Below are 22,657 nucleotides of genomic sequence, written 5' to 3' on the forward strand. Positions count from 1 at the left end.
CAATGCCTTCTTCAAAGGCAATTGAAAAAGACAGACAATTAGAGATGATGTTCTAAGTAATGATCACCTGTTTTGTTTATTTTGGGGGTTTTTTGCCTTGTTCAGTCCACACACACACACCCTTAATTCAGGGCTGAGGTTGCATCAGAATTTGTGGAGCATGATAAATGAAAAAAAAAGTTAAAAGAAGAAGAATTAGCTGTTGCAAAAATAAAAACAAACAAACAGTCTTTCAGTTTCCTGCCTAAAAATCAGCAACAAGTAGCATGACATTTTAACCCAGCAGAAGTAATTTGTTCCATGTGCAACCCCCTCCCCAACGATAACAGTAGCAGTCACAGTAATTAATTCATTTTTAATTCACAGTAATTAATATATGCATCAAACTTTTTCAAAAGGATATTAAAAACAAAAGTTCTCTCTTTCTTTCTCGAAGACATCCCAGATATGCTTCTCTCTCTTTACTTGGTGTAAAATATTTATTTTATAAAAAAAAAATTATAAAAACAATGAGATTGCTTGTACTGCAAATAGGAAACAATCAATTGTGGCCAAGAACTGCTTAGGAAAGGCCAGCAGTGGGGTCAGGAAATGAGGAATCAAAGGATCAATTGGAGTTGGAAGCTGAAATGACTAATTAAACAGCCAGTAGTGGGAATGGGGAAGGATGAAGCAACCAGTTAAAGCACTGTTAACGGGGAGAAGCTGGACCTTTGCTGAACAGGAATGACATCTGAGTGAATATATATTAAGATCTTGGCCATGGGGAGTGAGCACTGCCAGGACTCTTGTGGCAGCATAAAGTGTTGTATGAAGTGCCATGTGGAACAACTATTTTAATTCCACTTTCCAGCTGATTGTGGAAGAGAAATGCATCAGCGTTGCTAAAAAGCCGTAGTGTTAATGCTTGAGGCTGTGACAAATAGGGTTGCCAGGTTCATGGTCTGAGACTGATCCTGTGTCTTTAGGAGAAGAGAAAGTCAGCCAAGTGCAGGTGTTCTGGCCACCCAGTAACAGGAAAAACCACAAGGTGGAATTCTCCCTTCCCCCTGCACAACTTTTAAAGATACAAAAGACCTCTTGGTTTCCAGGCCCAGCCTCCAAGAGGCCTTTTGTATCTTTAAAAGTTGTGCAGGAGGGCGGGAGAATTCCACCTTGTGGTTTTTCCCATTACAGGGTTGCAAGAACATCTGCACTTGGCTGACTTTCTTTTCTCCTAAAGATACAGGATTAGTCTCAGGGACTGAACCTGGCAACCCTAGTCCTCTGTATCTTTAAAAGTTGTGCAGGGGGAAGGGAGAATTCCACCTTGTGGTTTTTCCCATTATAGAGTTGCAAGAACACCTGCGCTTGGCTGACTATCTCTTCTCCTAAAGATACAGGATCAGTCTCAGACCATGAACCTGGCAGCCCTAGTGACAAACCATATATTTAAAGCATATTTAAAGCACATGGTTTCCCCAAAAGAATCCTGGGAACTATAGTTTATTAGAGAGACAATTCACAGCACCCTTAACAAACTTCAGTTCCCAGGATTCTTGGGGGGGTATTTTAAATGTATAGTGTGTACACAGGCCACATCTGTATTATACATTTAAAGCAGTATCATACCAGTCATGGCTTCCCCCATAGAATCCTGGGAATGGTAGTTTGTGAAGGGTGCTGAGAATTGTTAGGAGAACCCTCTCACAGAGTTGAAATTCCTAGAGTGGTTTAACAATCAATTTCTCTTCTCAGGAAACTCTGAAAATTGTAGTTCTAGCTGATTAAAGTGGCGTGATAAATATATAGTGCAGATGGGGCCCTGGTCTCTCAACAAGAGAAGACAGAACAGAAACTCTGAGGTTCGTCTCGAGGCTCAGAAGTAGTGTTTGGAATATTCAACATTGGCTTACCAGAATGTACAAGTTGGAACCATCCTAGTTTTGAACAATGCTGGTTTTTTTGTTAGGTAGGTTGCTGTGCTAAGTCAAATGGGCACTGTGTGCTTTAAATATCTGGTCTGAGACAGCTACCAAAAATGCATGGCAAACTGCATTAAGCAGATGTGCAGTAGCCATAGAAACCACAGACTACACAGAGCAAGCAAACATGCACATTACCTACAATTTGATTCATGTTGCTTCTGCTGCAGCTGTTATTAGAATCCTTGTACGGAGCTCGGTGAAAAATATGTCAAATACAAATCCTGCAGGATAGAGAATAAAGCCATTTAATACTTAATGATGCCGTGAGGATATTCAAATGAACGAATAAAAAAATTGATATGTCATTAGTAAAAAATTAAAAATATAAAGGGGGAAAATATGATGTAATAATCTGATTTAGCACAGCATTATTAGAACAGCAAATTCTAATGTTTTTCTTAAGGAATGTGGCAACTGATTTTTTTTCCCTTTTAATCACAGGTCAAATGCAGCCCTGGAGGCCTCGCTATCCTGCTCTTTCGATGCTGTCCAGGCCACACCCCTTTCTGGCCCTGCTTTGCACCTTTCTTGTTTCTGCCTGGCTGGGATGTGTGTCTGAGCTCTGACAATACTTCTGCAAGTCAGGCTCAGAGTATGTGATATAGCTGGTTGATCATCAGAACTGCCATCTACCTCCCATGTCTTGAAGTGCATTTTCCATGCGGAGCAAGTTAGGCATGGGATCTTTTTCTATATTAAGCCAGGTTGGGGAAGCTCTAGCCTGTGGGCCAAATGTGGTCCTCCAGATCTCTCTATCCAACCCTTAGGACTCCCCCTAGGTCATGCCCCTCACTGGTCCTGTTCGGGCCCTCCTCATGTGCTTTTGTGTGGCTGGAATGTCTCCTTGAACCGTGATCATGCCTCTTGCTTGCTTAGATGGAAAGACGTGTATGTAGAAACCCCTGACTTTTGCATAGCTGGAATGTAGCCTACTGTACAAAGATAAGAGTCCCATCCATTGTAGCAGAGATAGAGAACCTGTGGTTCTCTAGATGCTGCTGGACTCCAACTCGCATCAACCCCAACCAACCTGGGTGATAGTCAGAGATGATGGAAGCTATAGTCCAGCAACATTTTCTGGGTCACGTTTCACACCCCTGTATTGTAGCTTACTGTGCAAGATAAGACTTGCTCTGGCCTCACATCATTTGGCATGTGACCCTTGGGAGATAAGCGAAAGTGGTCCTTAGGCTGAAAAATCTTCCCCACCTTTGTACTAAGCTGTCTAGAGATCATTTCTGCTTTGCTTCCAAACCTTGAGCTTGCCTCGAGAAGCTTATAATCTAGGTTTGACACAGAGAAGCCAACAGAAGACGGAAAGAAAGGGGCATGAAAAATATGTGCTTTTCAGTTAACTTACTTGGACTCATTGATAGTGGGTTAAGGGGACCGAAACATTGTGCAACGTGTTTTACAGAAAATATGGGTTTGGTGTTGGAAGGATTTGAAGGAGCGAAGAAAAACAGCACAATAAATGCGGTCCTGATATCTGGGCTTATCTGGCTTCAGAATACTACAGTAGAAACCAAATTCGATCCAAACAGGGACACAATATTCACTGTATTTCCCTAGCATTTCCAGGTCGGGCTGGGAGAGAACCAGGTATGAAACCCAGAAGAGCCGCTGCCAGTCAGTGTAGACAATACTGAGTTAGATGGACTAATGGTCCGACTCAGTATAAGGCAGCTTCCTATTATGGACCCTATGTCCCCCCCCCCATTTCAGGATTTAACTAGGGTGGATTAACATCTTCCATCGTTGTTCTGAGAATGGAAGGTCATTTGCGTCACATTCATAGCATTCTTTGACCTTAAGAAGAGTATTCCCTTATCACGGCAGGTGCTGTGCATGAGACAAGCAAGCAAGGCCACCCCAGCTCATTTCCTGCAAGATGTTATCAGCAGCTGTGAAGCCTAAAGCAAAACAAGGCTTGCTGTATTTTCCTGCAGCTGTACAGCCACTTGTATAGTAGTTTTCCATCAACGGCTCTGATTTCATTCCAGATTGAAGATGTTCTAAGGTTCATACTCACAGTCTCAGACTGAGATCTTCATGCATCCACACCTGGGATATAAACTTCAGTCAGGGTTTTTATATAAGGCCCTCTCATCATATGCATCTATGATCTCCCTGGAGGTCGTCTCAAGATACTTAATTAAACTATATGATGATTCTGGAACCAGGTTAACATCATTTAACCCTCTCAGTACTGGATTGACAGCATTATGCAGTTTTTCTGGAAGGGAGATTCAGGCATAAGTGCCAGGAAGTGTATGAACTACAGTTTTCACTGAATATACATGGTTTTGCTATCACCATCCCCCAAAGAATCCTGGGAATTGTAGTTTGCTGAGGCTGCTGATAATTATGCTAAGGGATCGCTAGACTCCTTTACAGATCTACAATTCTGAGGGTTCCCTAGGGACATTGTTAAACCAGTTGAATGACCATTCCCCACTAATTAAACCATCTTTCAGATAGGTGTTATGGTTTCAGCCAAAATTACTGGTGATAGACGAGCTCAGCCTCCTGAGTTTCAAGGATGGGAATGGAATAATGGATCAGCTGCCATGCATGCCATTATCTTTTGCTGGATAGATCATTGCAGACGGCAGGTGGGAAATCAAATGACTGAATGATCCCCATAAAAACTGCTCTTACATAACTAGCATCTCAGGGAGAAGATATCTAGCCCCCCCTTCCCCAACATCCCCATCATAGCTCACTGGTAGAGTATCTGCTTCGTAGGCAGAAGGTCCCAGGTTTAATCCCTACTCCAGGTAGGGCTGAGAGAGACTCCCAGGAGAGCCACCGCCAGTCAGTGTAGACTACTGATCCAGATGGACTAACAGTCATACTTTATATAAGGAGGCTTCCTATGTTCCTAGATAGTTTGGACTACAGCTCCTATCAGCCCCAGCCAGCACAGCTGGAGGACACCAGATTGGAGAAGACTGATCAAGTTTACTGCTCCTGTAAGGTCATCTGGCCAAGTCCTGTCTATGTATAGCTAATCTTGTAACTGAGCTGTAATAAAAACCTGGACAGTTATGGGCTATGCAGATGCCCTCTCCACACCAATATATATTATATATGGCATATATATATATATGGCATATGAAGAGTGAAGCAGCTGGCCCCGCTTCCACCCTTGACCTTTGAACAGTCAGTGAAGCATTGAAAAGGAGTGCCTATACATGTACAAGGGTACACACCTAGGATTGTTCAGGTTTCTGGTCTTGCAGGGTTTCACTGGCATAGAAAGCCTATTCATGCAGGCCCTCTATTTCCAATACTCTGAGGAACATAAAGAGGTCAGAGGTGGGTCTGGGGAGTGTTGCAAAGGGACCAGTGAGGAATGTCTTGCCTGTCCCCCCATTCGTTGGGTATATCTGACAGTAGGAATGGGTCTTTCTCTTCTCCCTCCTCCTTTCCATTTTGTGTGCCTTAGATACTTAGATTGTGAACTTTCAACAAAGATTTGTCTTTTCCCTGTGAAGTGCATAGTTTGTTTTAAATAGTAATCAATTTGTCTAACTAAATTTGTGGAAAAGGGGGTGCTGGATGAGGTGGACCTTTGGTCTGATCCAGCAAAGTTCTTGGGATGATCTTCCTGGTGCAGTCTCATGTGTGTATTGAACAGGATGATGAAGAAATAATCTAAAGCAGCCATTCCATCAGGCCAAAGAGACGGATGGGACAACGGGACTTCTCCATCACCTTTGCTTTCCCCTTTTTTTGAACTGTTCCCATTCCAGCTGGTTGTTTCAAGAACTCTGTAATTAATGCCCGAGATTGCTTTTTCCCCTCTTCCCTTCCAATCCCTTTTCCTTTTGTGTTGTGTATTGTAGATTGTAAAGCCTTAGGGCAGGGACTGTCTTGCTATTGACACTGGTAAGCTGCCTACAGGACAGCAGCAACGGCTGCAGTTTCCTGGCACATGCCAACCACTTGCTAAAAGACATACCTCTTTTCTGTATATTTCATGGTGTTCATATAGCACAAACACTTTGCCATTCCTCCATGCTTCTGATGTTTGTATAGTAAATATGGATGTCATGTAAAACGAGTTCATCTTCAGTGGGACTTCTAACATAACAGCAGAAGTTCCTTTACTGCAGAACAAAATATTGGTTAAAGTTTGGTTTTTTATTGCAATTTTCAGTGCTGCTCTGAAAGCAGACCACTGTCTTAATCCAGCTCAATTAATCACAACTAAGGCTGCAGTCCTATATCCACTTACTGGGGAGTAAATCATAACTGAATGCAATGGGACTTACTTCTGCGTGGTAGGGATAGGTGAATCTGTCCATTTCAGTTTCTCTCCATTTCTCAATTTTCCAACCTTAAGTTCAGTTTTCTACATTTCTGTATCAGTTTGCATTTTTTTAAATAACCTCATGAAAATTCATCAACATTTTAGTAAGAATTTATCCTAATATACACATTTTCTGTTCAATTTTGCCTTATATATACATTTTTGCAAAGTAATTTTCCCTAATAAATGCATTTTGTATGTTATTTCACTCATATATGCATTTTTATGCACACTTCATCCTAGTATATGCACTTTTGTACACACTACTTAGCTAGAGAACTGTAATTTAAAATTCAGAGAAGTGTGAATTTCAAGGAAGGCTGTGTCTCAGTTTCTGTATTGTTTCAGAAAATGTGAGTTGGGTAGATCCAGTGCAAACTGAATTGAATTTCTCCCCCATCTCAACTGAATAGATGGGCTCCTACTGGGAGGAAGGGCAGGATATAAATCTAATAAATTTTTGTTGTTGTTATGTGCCTCCAAGTCAACTACGACTAATGGCGACCCTATGAATCAGTGACCTCCAAGAGCATCTGTTGTGAACAGTCCTGTTCAGATCTTGTAAGTTCAGGTCTGTGGCTTCCTTTATGGAATCAATCCATCTCTTGTTTGGCCTTCCTCTTTTTCTACTCCCTTCTGTTTTCCCCAGCATTATTATCTTTTCTAATGAGTATATTATATATATATTATATGTATAAGGGTATTATAGATATAAATTATATCTATAATACTGGGGGCAGGGTGAAGAGAGATCTGTGGCCCTCCAGCTTTCCTTGGACTCCAGTTCCCATCAGCCCCAGCCAGCATGACCAATGGTCCAGGATGATGGGACTTGTAGTCCAACAGTACCTGGAGGGCCACAGGTTCCCCATCCTAGCTTTAGTATGACATGGAGGCAAAAGTAGGCTATATGTAATGTTATTTGCCAATACCAGATCTACAGAGAAAAATTAGTTCCGAATTGTAAAGATAATCAGTGAGAAGATGAGGAGAAAGAATATCGAATTGTTCCCTGTGTTTTGGTTCTGTGAGTAATGAGGTATTTCCATTAGTTCACATAGATATCCGAAGGAAGACACTGCCTCACTGATCTACTGGGACTTTAAAAAGCAAATTCCAAGTTTTGACTGAAACTCTGAGTTCACTTTCCAGATTTCCCCTCAAGGACAGCTTGTCAGTTTTTACCAAGAATAACACATTTCAAATTACAGGTGTTGAATTGCTGAAAAACTATCTCAGTTTCCTGAAATCTATACTGCGTGAAGCACTCACACCTACAATACGTGAAGAGTACTAGGGGCCAGCAGGTGCACAACAAGCATTTGTTAAACTACATCCTGCATTTGTTCATACACAGCAGTGGTGGGGGACCTGAGGCCCACTGGCCAAATGTAGCCTTCCAGGCCTCTCTGTCTGGCCCCCGGGATTCTCCCCAGGCCACATCTCCTTCCCAAGCCACACCCCTCACTGTCCTAATCAGCACCCTCCTCAAGCACGTTTGCCTGGCGGGAATGCCTCTTTGAACCGTAGTCGTGCCCCTGGTTACCTCCAGATGGAGAGATGTGGGTGTGGAAACCTCTGACTTTTGTGGGGCTGGAATATAATTCACTACACAAAGCTAAGGGTCACATCCCTTGCCCTGCCTACTTTTTTTGTCACTGGCATGCAAAGCACCACATGTTTGTCCACAAAAGAATGTGGCCCTCAGGCTGAAAAAGGTTCCCCATCCTGACACTACTTGGGCTACCTGGCTGTCTAGTTCTGATAGCAGATTTGGATGTGGGTAAGTAGAGGCAACTGAGATTTGGCCCAGCAACAGCTCTTCATTCCTTCCTTGCCTATTCTCTAGGGAAGAGCCTTGCCAGCCATCTCGCTTGGATCCATGACAAAAGGCATTTATTTATTTATTTCTTAAAATGGCATACCGCTGAATTGTCAAAACCTCTAAGCGGTTTACATATAACATAAAATATACATTAAAATTATCAATAAACGTTAGAAGTTAAAAACAAGCTGACCTTAAAAAATCCACATATAAATAAAATCAGTAGTTAAAAATGTAAGAAAAAGGAAAGGAAAAATACTTATTAAAATGCATATAAACCTGGAATATCTGGGTAGACTTGCCTAAATGACAAGGTTTTTAGCAAATGCTAAAAATAAACAGGGAATGCACCTGCTGAATGTCTGTGGGCAGGGAGTTCCAGTATGTAGATGCTGCCACACGGAAAAATTGATTCCTTACAAGTGCAGAACAGACATTATACTGAACCTGTAAAAGTGCTAGTTCCACAGATTGAAATGATTGAACAGGCTTATATGGGGTAATGTGATCCCTCAAGTAAACCCTGGTAAGGGCTTTCTTTACTAATAGTAACACCTTGAATTTGGTCTGGTAACAAATTGGCAGCCAGTGCAGATCTCTGAGTCGGGTTGTAATATGCTGACAGGGTCTCACTCCTGCAGTAAATGCCGTTTCCAGACCAAGCAAAAGGGAAGCCCCACAAAGAGTGCTTTGTGGTCATCCAGTCATTATCACCAGCGGCTGGATGACTATAGTTGAGTCATCCTGGTCCGGGAATGGCTGCAGCTGTTGTACCAGCCGAAGCTGGAGCAAGACACTCCTAGCTACCAAAGGTATCTGGGCCTTCAGCAACAAAGCTGGATCCAGAATCACTCACCAGACTGCGTACCTGCTTCTTCAGGGGGAATACAACCTCTTTCAGGACATGCAAATGACCAAGGTGTTAAGGTTTAAGTTGCCTTTGAACAGCTCTGTCCCTATTTATGTGGATGTTTGATCTACTAGAGATCTAGTGTGGTGTAATGTTGAACTATGACCTGGGAGACCATGGTTCGAATCCCCACACAGCCATGAAGCTCACTGGGTGACCTTGGGCCAGTCACTGCCTCTCAGCCTCATAGGAAGGCAATGGTAAACCACTCTGAATACCACTTACCATGAAAACCCTATTCATAGGGTTGCCATAAGTCGGGATTGACTTGAAGGCAGTCCATTTCCATTTCCATTTTGATCTTTGCTAATGTAGAACGTCATGCAGTGCAAATGATCCTTCTGCCAATGTAGGTCTTATGTTTGTGTTACCAAGCAATTGAAGCAAGCCTAATTATGTTAAGCCTCATCAAAAACAAAAAGGAGTTGTGTGGCACTGTCAAACCAGCTTTAAAATTTGTTTTATGTTTTATTTTTATGTTGTTGCTATAACAGACTAACAGAGCTACCCTTCTGGAATTTTATATATGAAAATGTCTTAGCATTACTGAGTCCAGCAGTTACCATCTCCCCTAACGGCCTGTCACCATTTTCACTCCATGTAGATCCAGAGTGCTTAAAATTGTCACATTAATCTAGTGGAGAAGAGCCTCCTTTGCATCTTGCAGCATACCTCTTTTTGCTTTTGTTCACCTGGTATCATCTTGTGAGGTGATTCAGGGTTTTCACAATGCTAGCAGAGTTCTTTGCAGGTCCCCAGGTACCATCTAAACATCCCAGTGAAGCTTTCAGCTCCTTTCAAGTATGCACTTCAAGATAGTGAACTGAAATCCTATATAGTTCTCTCATAGCTCCCTTTCTAATAAAATAGGATCCAAATTCATAAAAAAGTCCTGAAAAACTGACATTTACCTACAGATATTTTGTCTGTCTGCATTTGTTTCTTAAGCTATTCTAATGTTCTCAAGACAATAATGCCCATCTAAATTAAAGAATTGAAAGTTCCTTTGTAATGTTAATGTTTGTTATTGCAAATGTGGGTTGCTTATGTGGCTGAAAGACAGAGGGTTGTATCCTACTAAGCTATCCTCAGAGTAGTCCCATTGAAATTAATAGACTTAAATTAACCATATCTATTAATTACAATGGATCAACTCTAAGCAGGGCTAACACTGGATACAACCTAAACAACCTTTATGACTAAAAAAAAGTTTAAACCAGGGACTACCTAGCACATACTCTTGGCCACTTCACCAGCTCACACCACCACAAATAAGTACCAGGGGAGAAATCCCTATTTAAGTGATGATCTAAGTTGCAAGCTGACAAGGATTTAAAAACAAATTGCAAGATATTCAAAACTGAGCAGTATAGAATCATAGAATTTTTGACTTATGTTCACCTTGTGATTACCAGCAATCCCAAGATCCTTCCCGCATATAATATTGCTGAGCCACGTATCCCCCATCTTATAACTGCGCATTTGGTTTCTCTTTCCTAGGTGTAGAACTTTGCACTTATCCATGTTAAATTTCATTCTGTTGTTTTCAGCCCAATGCTCCAGCCTATCAAGATCACTTTCAATTTTGTTTCTGTCTGCCAGGGTATTAGTTGTCCCTCACAATTTTGATTGTATAATCTGCAAATTTGATAAGCATCCTGCACCTCCTCATCCGAGTCATTAATAAAAATGTTGAAGAGCACTGGGCCCAGGACTGAGCCCTGCAGTACCCTGCTTGTTACCTCCCCCATTTCAGAAGGAACCATGGATAAGCACTCTTTGAGTACGATTCTGTTGCTAGCTGGGGATTCACATGATAGTTGTTCCATCCAGACCGCATTTTGCCGTTCAGAATATCATGGGGCACTTTTTCAAAAAGTTTGTTGAAGTCGAGATATATTATGTCCATAGCATTCCCATAGTCTACCAGGGAGGTTACCCGATCAAAAAATGAGATAAGATTAGTCTGGCAGGATTTGTTCTTGATAAATCCATGTTGGCTTCTAGTAATCACTGCATTATTTTCAAGGTGCTTAAAGACTGACTGCTTTATAATCTGCTCCATAATTTTCCCAGGGATCAATGTCAGGCTGACTGATCTGTAGTTCCCAGGTTCCTCCTTTTTACCCTTTTTGAAGATTGGGTCAACATTAGCCCTCCTCCAATCATCCGGCACTTCACCCATCCTCCATGATTTTACAAAGATAATAGACAGTAGTTCTGAGAGTTCTTCAGCCAGTTCCTTCAATACTCTAGGATGCAGTTTATCAGGCCCTGAAGATTTGAACTTGTTCAAAGTGATTAGGCATTCCTTGACCATTTGTCTATCAATCTCAAGCTGCAATCCTGCCTCTTCAACTTCATGTTTCCCAAGAGGGTCATAGACCCTCTTTTGGGAGGAAACTGAGCTAAAGTAGGAGCTGAGCACTTCTGCCTTTTCTTTGTCATCTGTTATCATTGTGCCATCCTCATTGAGTAGCTGTACCACCATTTCTCTTCTCTGTCTTTTACTATGGATGTACCTGAAGAAAGTTTTTTGTTTTCGTTTTTAGCATCTCTTGCTAACCTCAGCTCATTCTCAGCTTTAGCCTTCCTGACACCATCCCTGCAATTCCATGCTTCCCGTCTATACTCTTCCTTTGTAGTCTGGCCTTCCTTCCACTTCCTGTACTTTTTTATTTTCAGATCATCTCTAAGCTTTTTGTGAAGCCACATTGGCTTCTTCTGGTGTCTTCCCCCTTTTTTCCTTGATGGAATTGTTTGCCATTGTGCCTTTAGAATTTTATCTTTTAGAAACCCCCACCCATCTTGGACTCCTTTTCTCATTAGGGTCGCTTGCCACAGAACCTTGTTTACCATTGTTCTGAGTTTATTAAAATCAGCTTTCTTGAAGTCCAGGGTACACGTATGGCTACCCTCAACTTTTGCTTCCTTTAAAATTAAGAACTCTAGTATAGCGTGGTCACTTTCCCCCAGAGTTCCCGTAACTGTCACTTCATCCACCAAGTCACCTCTGATGGTTAGAATCAAGCCAAAGATAGCCAATCCTCTGGTTGCTTCCTCCAAGGAGAAAGTTATCTCCCACACAAGTCAGGAATTTCTTGAAGGGCCATGTTTGGCAGAATTTGTCTCCCAACAGATATCAGGGTAATTGAAGTCCCCCATTATTGTTACGTCATGCCTCCTCGAAACACTGGCAATTTGCTTTGGAAAAGTTTCATCTTCTCCTTCTCCTTGATTGGGCAGTTGGTAGTAGACTCCAACCACAATGTTCCTTTTATTCCTTGCCCCATTAATTTTAATCCAGATACTCTCAGTGGAGCCACCAAGCTCAACCCCCTATATTTCTGTGCAGGGATATATATATTTAATTTAGAGCGCAACTCTGCCTCCCTTTCTATTCCTTCTGGGATTTTTTTAACAGGTTATATCCTTCAACCGCTGTGTTCCAGTCATGGGAGTCATCAGTTTGTCAAAGCAGTAAGTGAACTTCAGATCACAGCAGTCAAATTTGGCTTTGACTTGGACAGAATCTTTTTTTTAAAAAAAGTTTGCTTGCCTACATTATTTATCACCTGATATTTGTTTAAAATATCTATAATATAAATGATGAGACATATTCAGGATCAGGATACATGGTTAATACTAGAGGGATAGCTGGGTTATTCTGTTGTTATCACTGTGGATGCCCCAGGATCCCGTGGCTCACCTTGAAAGGAGTCAAGCCCTTGAACAACTATCCCATTTGTATGTTCACAGAGGCTCAAACTCAAACCTTTTGCAAGCAGAGGTGTGGTGATAAATACGGAAGTCCAGACTCTCTTCATGACAATCTCCATAGCTGCACCCCTTCTAAGACTATGCAACAAAAATGAATTGTTGACTAATGCAGGCATTATGACTTCTTTTTATGTATTATGCCTTTTATTCTACACTGATACACAAAGGTCGTTTCTTTCTCTTTGAGGGCACAGAGTGGAGAAAGTGTGGGTATACAAAAAGAACCAGAAAGTGTCTCCCAAATTATAAATGGGACCCCTGACATCCCAGCTTGATCACTGAAATAATCTGCAGGAGTGTTATTGGTCATCCCCTGAGGTGGTGAGGCTCATTTGATAGCATCAAGAAACTGAGCCATTATGGAAGAATGTTTACAACTTACAGGGATAACACTCTGGCCTGAATTTTCTTCAGTACATATTTTCCCATGAGGAATGCTGTGAGACAGATAGGGATGAAGAAGAAATTCAGCTCAGTTTACATTTCAAGGTGAAGTTCTCTAATTCACTAACTCTGAAATAATGCTATATTATGGGGAAAATGCTTTGTGGAGATGTGTGTATTAGGCAAAATTGTTTACAAACGTGAATACTAGGAGAATTTCACACTGAAATGTTTGATGAGTTGATGAGGACTTTTGAAAAGCAAATAAAAAAGCAGAGAACTGAGTTTAAAATTGGAAAAATGAAAAATTGAGAGAGGCTGAATGACAGATTCATCCATCCCTAGAGAGAGATGGATAAAATAATGGCATAATGAGCCTAGGGAACCATTTGAATTAGGTCTGAAGATAAAACTGCCAGATTAGTCCTAGTTTTGCTTGAACCACAGCACTGCAAACTCCATGTCTTTTGCCTGGAATGTTTGAGGTCACACCCATAAGAACTAGGGAGGGAGGCACAAAACTACACCAGGCCTAGCGAAAAACAAGGCAAAAGTTAAAAGTGTTGGCAAAAGACACTTCCTCACACAAGGGATCAGACTTCAGTTATATCACTGCACACAAATGCTTGCGTTGCTGTAGATTAAACTGCTTAGGTGAGCTTTATGATTAAAAATGAGAATTCCTGGCTTTGATCCTCCCGCCTACCCACCCCCCCCCCGGTTGATTCCCAAAGCACAATCCCCGCCAGCCGACCAATCCCCCAAACACACTTCCCTTCAGGAAGGCCTGCAATGGTGATGGCATCCACTAGGGCAGCCTTCCCTAACCTGTTGCCCTGCAGATGTTTTGAACTTCAGCTTCCATCAGCCTCAGCCAGCATGGCCAGTGATCAGGGATGATGGGAGTTGTTGCTCACAAAAAATGGAAGGCACAAGATTGGGGATGGTTGCAGTAGCCGGCATTTGATGACTATATATTTTTTCCTGATCTACATACATCCACACTAAGCTCAAACCTGCTCAATCTGCACTGTCTGTTTACATCCCCCATAAATAGGCAATTGAGGCCATGTTGCTGAGCTTATTGCACTCCGCACCTCATCCCATACTGCACACCTCTCCTCTTATGTAAAGACGTCTCTTTCTATCCTGGAGCTAACTGGGCCATTTTACACATTTGCACCAATGATAACCGTAACCACAGGTAGTCCAAACATGTGTCTAATCATGATTGCAAACTGCGAATTGGCACTAACACCAACTCTCGGGTGCTTTTAGTTTCAGTTCTATCATGCAAGGTGCAGTCTGCGGCATGGCTTTTTCTCCTTAAGCAGCTTATGTTAATGTTCTTGTGGATCTTCCATGTGACCTCCATGATGTTTAGCAATTAACAAAGGCACAAATAAAACGTAGCAGTCACATCCACGTCATACATTGAAAGCACATGGCTTCCCCCAAAGAACCCTGGGAATTGTACTTTGTTAAGGGTGCTTGGAACTGTAGGTCTGTGAGAGGTAAACTACAGTTCCCAGGATTATTTGGGGGAAGCCATGTGCTTTTAATGTATGGTATGGATATGACCTAGTTATAGTTATATATGACCTATTTATAAGTTCCAAAAATGAAAGGTGTGTGTGAATATATACACGAGAGGGGAGGAAGATGGAAAAGGAGAAGGCAGACTATGTCAATCAGCAGTTCTGGCACAAAGTCATGGTTGCTTTACCTCTGTAAAGCTTTTGAACTTCATATACCACTGTGCTACAGATTGGATCTTTTCTTTTTCTGATCAGCTTTATTAAAGCCTAGAGTTGCTGGGTATCAAGGAGAGGCCTGCAGAGTGGAGCAATTGGCTATTTTATCGAGTCTCTAGGCAACCTTAATCCTAGCAGTATAATGTCCGAGAACAGTAAACAGTGTTGTAGTTTAGGAGGTTCCACAAGGGAGAGGCCCAGCAAGGAGCAAAGGGGGTCCCATCAGGGGATTCAACAAGCAAAAGAACCAGAGTAGTCTGGATGAATAAATGAGGAGGGGCTGCTGAGAGCTCTCAGGCTAATCTTTGAATGTGCCTAGTCTCTTCAAGCCACAATCAAGGAACAAACCACCTCGCATCTTTCTGTGTATCAAAGCCATAACTGATTGTTATTTTGAACTCTACGTAGAGACATCTAGTGGCCAAGCTTCATAACTGAACATTGTGTGTGCGTGTTCCTTTGAATAATACAAGTAAAAACAAAACAAAACATGCACATGCTTGCAATCAGAGAAACCTCAGAGTAGGAAAAATGTTAAATTATTTAAATGAGCTTAACATGCTTAAAGTATCTAACGAGCATAAGGAAATTCTGCATGTACCATGTTCTGTACAAGAAATCATAGAATCATAGAATAGTAGAGTTGGAAGGGGCCTATAAGGCCATCAAGTCCAACCCCCTGCACATTGCAGGAATCCAAATCAAAGCATTCCCAACAGATGGCTGTCCAGCTGCCTCTTGAATGCCTCCAGTGTAGGAGAGCCCACTACCTCTCTAGGTAATTGGTTCCATTGTCATATGGCTCTAACAGTTAGGAAGTTTTTCTTGATGTCCAGTGGAAATCTGGCTTCCTGCAACTTGAGCCCATTATTCCGTGTCCTGCACTCTGGGACGATCGAGAAGAGATCCCGGCCCTCCGCTGTATGACAACCGTTCATGTACTTGAAGAGTGCTATCATATATCCCCTCAGGCTTCTCTTCTCCAGGCTAAAGATGCCCAGTTCTTTCAGTCTCTCCTCATAGGACTTTGTTCCCAGTCCCCTGATCATCTTTGTTGCCCTCCTCTGAACCTGTTCCAGTTTGTCTGCATCCTTCTTGAAGTGCAGAGACCAGAACTGGATGCAGTATTCAAGATGAGGCCTAACCAGTGCTGAATAGAGGGGAACTAATACTTCACGCAATTTGGAAAGTATACTTCTGTTAAAGCAGCCTAATATAGCATTCACCTTTTTTGCAGCCATATCACACTGTTGGCTCATATTTAGCTTGTGATCAACAACAATTCCTAGATCCTTCTCACATGTCGTATTGCTGAGCCAAGTATTCCCCATCTTATAACTGTGCATTTGCAACTGTGCAAATCTAGTCAAGCATTCCATCTTTAATGTACACAAAAATCTCCTGGACTCAGGTTGGCCACTTACACAGCACAAAAAAAAGAGGAAATTCATTACCAAAACAGAGGTCAAAAGGGGACACAGATTTGCATAACATTTATGTATATATGTAGATGGAAATGTAGAGATAATTGCTATCATTCACAAAAAAATAGAATACATCTCACTACAATGACCAAAACTGTGGATAGTTTCTTCATGAAACTTTAAGAAGGCTGAATTTTTGAGAAGGCTAAAAACCATCACTTGTTCCTCTGAAATGTACACCATTATCAAAATATTATTTATGAGTTTGCCTTGTAATAGCAGAATTCTGTCCCAGAACACCAGTTAACATCGTTATCTGTATTTATTTTTATTTATTTATTTAATTACATTTCTAGACCGCCCTATAGCAGAAAGCTCTCAGGGCTGTATACAGATACCTCAAACCCAGCTTTTAAAATTCAAATGAAAGGATTGACCTGATTTAAGTATAACACTTAGTAACCTTTAAGTAACATTTAAATTATTATATTTTATGGTGTTGCCCACTACATTAAAAACAGATGCCTCTTTTTGGTAGGATTAAACATTGTGTTGTTGCCACTTGGAGAGTCTTGTGACAGAAATGATGGATATAAATATTACAAACAATTTTTTAAAAGGTTTGGAGGTCTGCATCTGTGAAAGGAGAATGCTGTGTTTTTTTACCTTCCTCACTGGGAAATATTTCAAACAACATTATTTATTTATTTATTACATTTATTTATTTATTACATTTCTTTATTTATTACATTTATATCCCACCTTTCCTCCAAGCAGCTCAAAGTGGTGTACATGGTTCTCCCCTCCCTATTTTATCCTCACAATAATCTTGCGAGGTAGGTTAGGCTGCGAGGCAGTGACTGGCCCAAGGTCACCCACTGAGCATTGTGGCTGGTCACAATGCCTGGTTTTAGTAATTAAATGGGTTTCATCAATGAACTGAAAAAGAGAAAATGGCAGGAACAAATGAATAAGCTGATGAGAACTTTATTCTTTCTGTGTTGAAGACGGATTCCAAAATACTTCTTGACTCATTAAGAGAGAGGTGGGTTGTATGAACAATAGCATGTGTTTCTTACCCTGTGATTAGATGTGTCGGTCTAAATGTTTCTGAGTAAGGTCATTTAATTGCTGTGACCTTTGGTTAAAAAAAAAAAGGCAAATTTTGAAGGCAATTAGGCAGCATGGGTGAGATGAACTGAGCTAAAACATCTTCTTGCTTTGGAATGGAAAGTTCTCCCAAACAAACCAGTAAACAACAGTGGTGTGCATCACCTAGCAATCTTATATATACAGTGCAAAAATAGACTTTGTAAATAAGGAATGGAAGAAGAAAAATGTAGGGCATGCAGATGCTGTCTGAAATGTGTGTAAAAATACTGAAAACATCATTTGTAGAGTGTCTTATTTTATGAACAGAAATGTGAATAGCTTCTTGTTTTAAACCCAACATTTACTTTTCCATAACACTGAGTAGCAAAACTGGGTGAACGATAAGTATAATGATGGAGGTGTTATGGAGTGTGGTAGAACAATATTTTTTTTTAAGAAAGACCCTAATTAAAAGAGTTCTATTAAACTGGCTCAGAAAGGCCCAACATGATTCCTTTCATGACAAATCAGGAGGGAATTTAACCAACTGCCTCCTGCCCTGAGTAAGCACAGCCAGTCCCAACTAGCAAACCACACGGTACCCATGTTTAGCCTGCCTGGATATCATATCTCTGACAAAGAGATCCCTAGAGTTTAAATTATTTCTCATTTTTACCCATTTTTTCAGGACAAATAATGTAAACTGAAAAGAGTCATGTCCAATTTCAGGCAAAACCAATTTTCTACTTCATACATATTTCGAGAATTTTACTGAAGTACCCACAATTTCCTTATTTGTTCATGTGTATACATTTTCAGCTAGATTGTCTAACCCAGTTAAAGATCACCTCTGTTTGACCCAAGCATTAAGACTTTGATCTTTCCTCCCCTTTTGTGTGTTTATTGAAAATTTGCCATTTAGAGCTGGATCAGATGATGCTTTGTCTCTGTGCAGCCTAATTTGTGGAGCTGAGTGCAGTATAGAGGTGTGTAGAGCGCCTCCCTACACATCCAGCATGCCACTCAACAATCCATGCCTACTTAGACAGACATGCGAAATGCAACTCACTTAGACAACATTCAAATGTTTCATTCCCACAAGTACAGCTGAGGACAGTAGAGATGGAGACCACATACCAGATGGATGGAGAGGAGCTGTAAACACTTCATGTACTGGGCCTGATTAAGGAAGTTGTATGTCCTATATAGCCTGGCCCTTAAGAAGAATCTGTTATTTTCACTTTGGGCCTCCCTTGTTATGTGATCATGTATACCAAGGACAGTCAATGTGGTGCCCTCCAAACTACTACTTCCCATCAGCCCCAGCCAGCTTTGCCAATGATCAGGCAGGGTGGTAGTCTAACCACATTTGGAAGGCACTGCAGTAGCTACCCCTAAGGTATACATTAGTTAAAATTAATTGGAGTCAACTCCAAGGGTGATGTACATGGTTCTGTCATACCCTTGTTTTATCTTAGCGACAACTCTGTAAGGTAGCAACTGCCCCAAGGCAGTTTCATGGCCAAATGGGGATTTGGCAGTACTTTGCCCATGGTGTCTTCAGTTTGGGTTATTCCAATGAATAGGTTAGCCATTGCATCTGCTGGGACAGAATACAGTTCTGTTCTGGATAGAGGCTGAAAGGAAGAAAGAGGCTAAAGGAACTGGTCCAGGTTCCTGATAATGCTGAAAAGCCTCCTTGGTATAAGTGAGGTGATCACTAATTGCCTGGAGTGCAGAAACATTATCCATTGAACATCTCCTGAGAGTTGCAGCCCACCTTCACAGCAGGATAACCCTTCATACAGTCAGTGGTGGCTGTGTGGTGCCCATTGGGATTGGAAGGGTGAGGTAGAAAGCAGAAAGGAATAAGTGGGGCGGAAGGCAGAGAGGCCAACGGTAGGCAGAGCCAAAGCCAATGAAAGGCAGAGCCGTCTAATTCTAGTTTTGACCCCATCCTCCTCCCTGCTGAACTCTGCAAAGGGGCAACACTGAGACTAAGGAGGAGGAAGCTGACAGCCAGGGCCACCCTCTGGACTGGAAGTTAGAAGGCAAGCAAATGGGGGCTGGCTGAGGGCAGCCTGAAGCTGGTGGGACAGTGCCCCATTTGCCCTAATGGATCAGCCTCCACTGGATTAATGTATATGTATTTTGAACCCAACAATATGGGTGCTGCCAGAGAAGAAAGTGAAAAGTATCACATTTATCTTAATCACCACCTGTGCTGAAGATGTCATTGAAGGAGATGAACACAGACCGCAAAGGCTGTCCACGCAATCCATATTATACTCTGTGTGCCTGAACATCTTTTTGCACTTCCTGCTTAGCACAAAACCACTCTGCTGGAAGTATAGGAAACTCCCTACAGTTACGGCTACTGTTTATATGCCACTTAGCATAAAATACTTATAATAATATCGAAGAAAATAGTCAAAGCACTGGCACTTTTAAGGCTTGAACCCTAAAGAACAAGGCACAATCCAACCTGAAAAACAATCTATGGGACCTGCTAATGTCAGCATAACACTAATGTAGTTTAGTTGGGATCCTAAAGCTCTGCAGCTGGCATAAATGGAGCATTAGATTCTGCTGAGGGGAAAGACCATTGATTTAAAAGGGGGAGCCATATGTGATCAGAAATATGCACGTGCAAATGGCACATTCCCTCTCACTGAAGAGTCTGTGAGACTCCAATTTATTCCAATTAATATTAACAGACAACAAATCTTACAGATTTTGACAAGACGATATTAAAAAGGGAACTTAAAAGTCAAGGTTGAATTCATATATAGCAATTACTACTTTTATAAAATATATCCATTTTGCTTTCTAGTGAAGAGGTTAAAAGATACTTTGACTGAATTATACATCATTTATGCTTTACCAGCAAAGGGCTATAGTATATGTTTGACCTATGCACTCAGCCAGTTATATGACTGATTGACAGAAAATATGTTATTGTAGCAACATATTTTGTAAAGAGCTTGCTGCAAGCAACAAATATTGCTCTCTTTTTTATTGTGTTGCATGATTACAGCTTCCTTTCTGTAAGCCAGAAGCACTAGTTCCCATCTTATACATTTTATGTCTGCTAAGTAGGTCAGTGTTGCTGTTAATGTCGTACTGGCCTATTGATAAAGCCCTTTATGTCTGCAAGAAGGGTTGTCTGGGTGCTAATGTTTCAAAAATCTGTTCTGCTGTGATAACATGAATTCAGCTTGTACTAAAATATCACCCCATTTTAATTAATCAAATTAATTAATTGCTAGTGTGTGGGGAGGAACCATTTGTACATTGTCATCATCTGGGGAACATAAAAGCCACTGAAAGGACAGGGTCCTTTGGAAGAGTGATTTGCTTTCATCCTCCCCCAAAACTTTCCAAAATGTCTTTCTATATTGGGTATTTTCTATATTAAAACTGCCATCTGCACACTATTTATACCAATGTGATACTAATTAACTTTAGGTGGTTTGTAGTTTGCAGGCTAACAGCACAACCCTACACATGTCTGCACAGAAGTAAGTCCCACTAAGTTCAAGATAAGTGTGTACTCCAAGTACTCCAAGATAAGTGTGTAATGTATAGGATTGCAACCTAAGTATAGCAAATGCGGATAGAGCATTTCTTTCTTTTTTTTATTTTTATGAAGGCCCAGTTGATCTATTTGGCCAAATCAAATGATAAAGCTTATTTTGGACATTACCCACTTCAGGACACAGGTCAGAGTTTGATACGTCCGAATGTTCCATCTTGAGAAAAGAACTCCCAGCACATAGAAAAGTAGCAAAACTAAGCTTGAGGTCATCTCCTAGAATGCTAGCACAGGGTCAGTCAATGTGGTGTCCTTAAGATGTTTTGGACTACAACTCCCATAATTTCCTGACCATTGGTCATGCTGGCTCAGGCTGATGGGAGTTGTAGCCCAAAACAACTGCAGGGCACGATGTTGGGTACCCCTGTGCTAGCCTAGGATGTTTGTTTTTGAAAGGATGAAGAGGGGGTAGAAAGCAAGACTGCAACACGCTGCCTATACCCTGACGAGGCATATCCCAGGAAAAGCTTGAACTCTTGATACTTCTGATTGTATAAACTGGGCTAGAGTCTCAAGAAAATAAAGTAAGCTGCCCTGGCAATAAGTACTGGCAATAATGAAATACTGTGTAAATACATCCAGCTTTGTCATACTTTATTGAAGCGTTAAAAGACAAAGGAGTGAAAGCTTGTATCCCCCCCCCTTCCTACTTTCTGCCCTTGAATCAAAAAGTCAATGAGAATCAGCTTGGACAACCAATGTTCAGCACATTGCATCAGATAGAAAAATCTTGGCTGTGTGTTTATAGATTGATTTAATATTTTGTTCATTTGAATTATACCCTGCTCTTCTTCCAAGGAGCTCAGCAGCTTACATATGGTTCTCAGGTGGTCTCCTATCCATGTGCCTTAAGATCATGTGAAGGAGTCATGTGCCTTCAGATCATTCCCTGATATTGAATCTCTTCTGAGCTCCTTTGCACAGCCTTTGCTCTGCTGGCCTTTTGCCAAGAAGCTAGCAGGATGGCAAAACTGGAAAGCTCACTTAGGCACTGCTACAGCCATCTCCAATGCCATGGAACAAATGACATGGAGACCATGGGGACAGTTCTAGTGTAGCTATGCTCTCAAGATGCCAGTTATAAGATTTGCATCACCCCGGCACTGAGCTAAACGTTGTGAACAGAGCGCCAAATAGAAGGCCCAGTTGATTTACACCAAGTTGCAGCTTGCATTACTGTGTTATTTAGTCTGTGTGTTTATTCTGATGCGGAAGAGGCTGCCCTAATTAGTTGTTAATTGTGGTTTTTTAAGAATGTGGTATGTTTTTGTATTTGATCTTTATTTATGATGTTTTAAGATTCATTGTAAAACAGCTTAGATAAATTACAGCATGGGTGTCCAAGATATCATACCTTTCTTTCTCAGAAGAAATGATTAGTGCTTCTAGTATAATATGGCTCAACTATCCTTATTATTCCATTGTGGTGCTATGAAGAAGAGCAAATCTGTAGGATTCTCTTGACATATGGGTCACTGGAATACTGGAAACAGTCTGTACAACCTTTTTAAGTGAAATTGAAATAGATATGGTGTTTGTCAAGCTTAGTAAGGTCACAGCCTGAAATCACTTGTGTTCATATAGAAGTTAAGGGTTTTGGTTTTTTTA

Source organism: Rhineura floridana, chromosome 4 (genome assembly GCF_030035675.1).
Source record: "Rhineura floridana isolate rRhiFlo1 chromosome 4, rRhiFlo1.hap2, whole genome shotgun sequence".
In the NCBI taxonomy this organism is placed as follows: domain Eukaryota; kingdom Metazoa; phylum Chordata; class Lepidosauria; order Squamata; family Rhineuridae; genus Rhineura; species Rhineura floridana.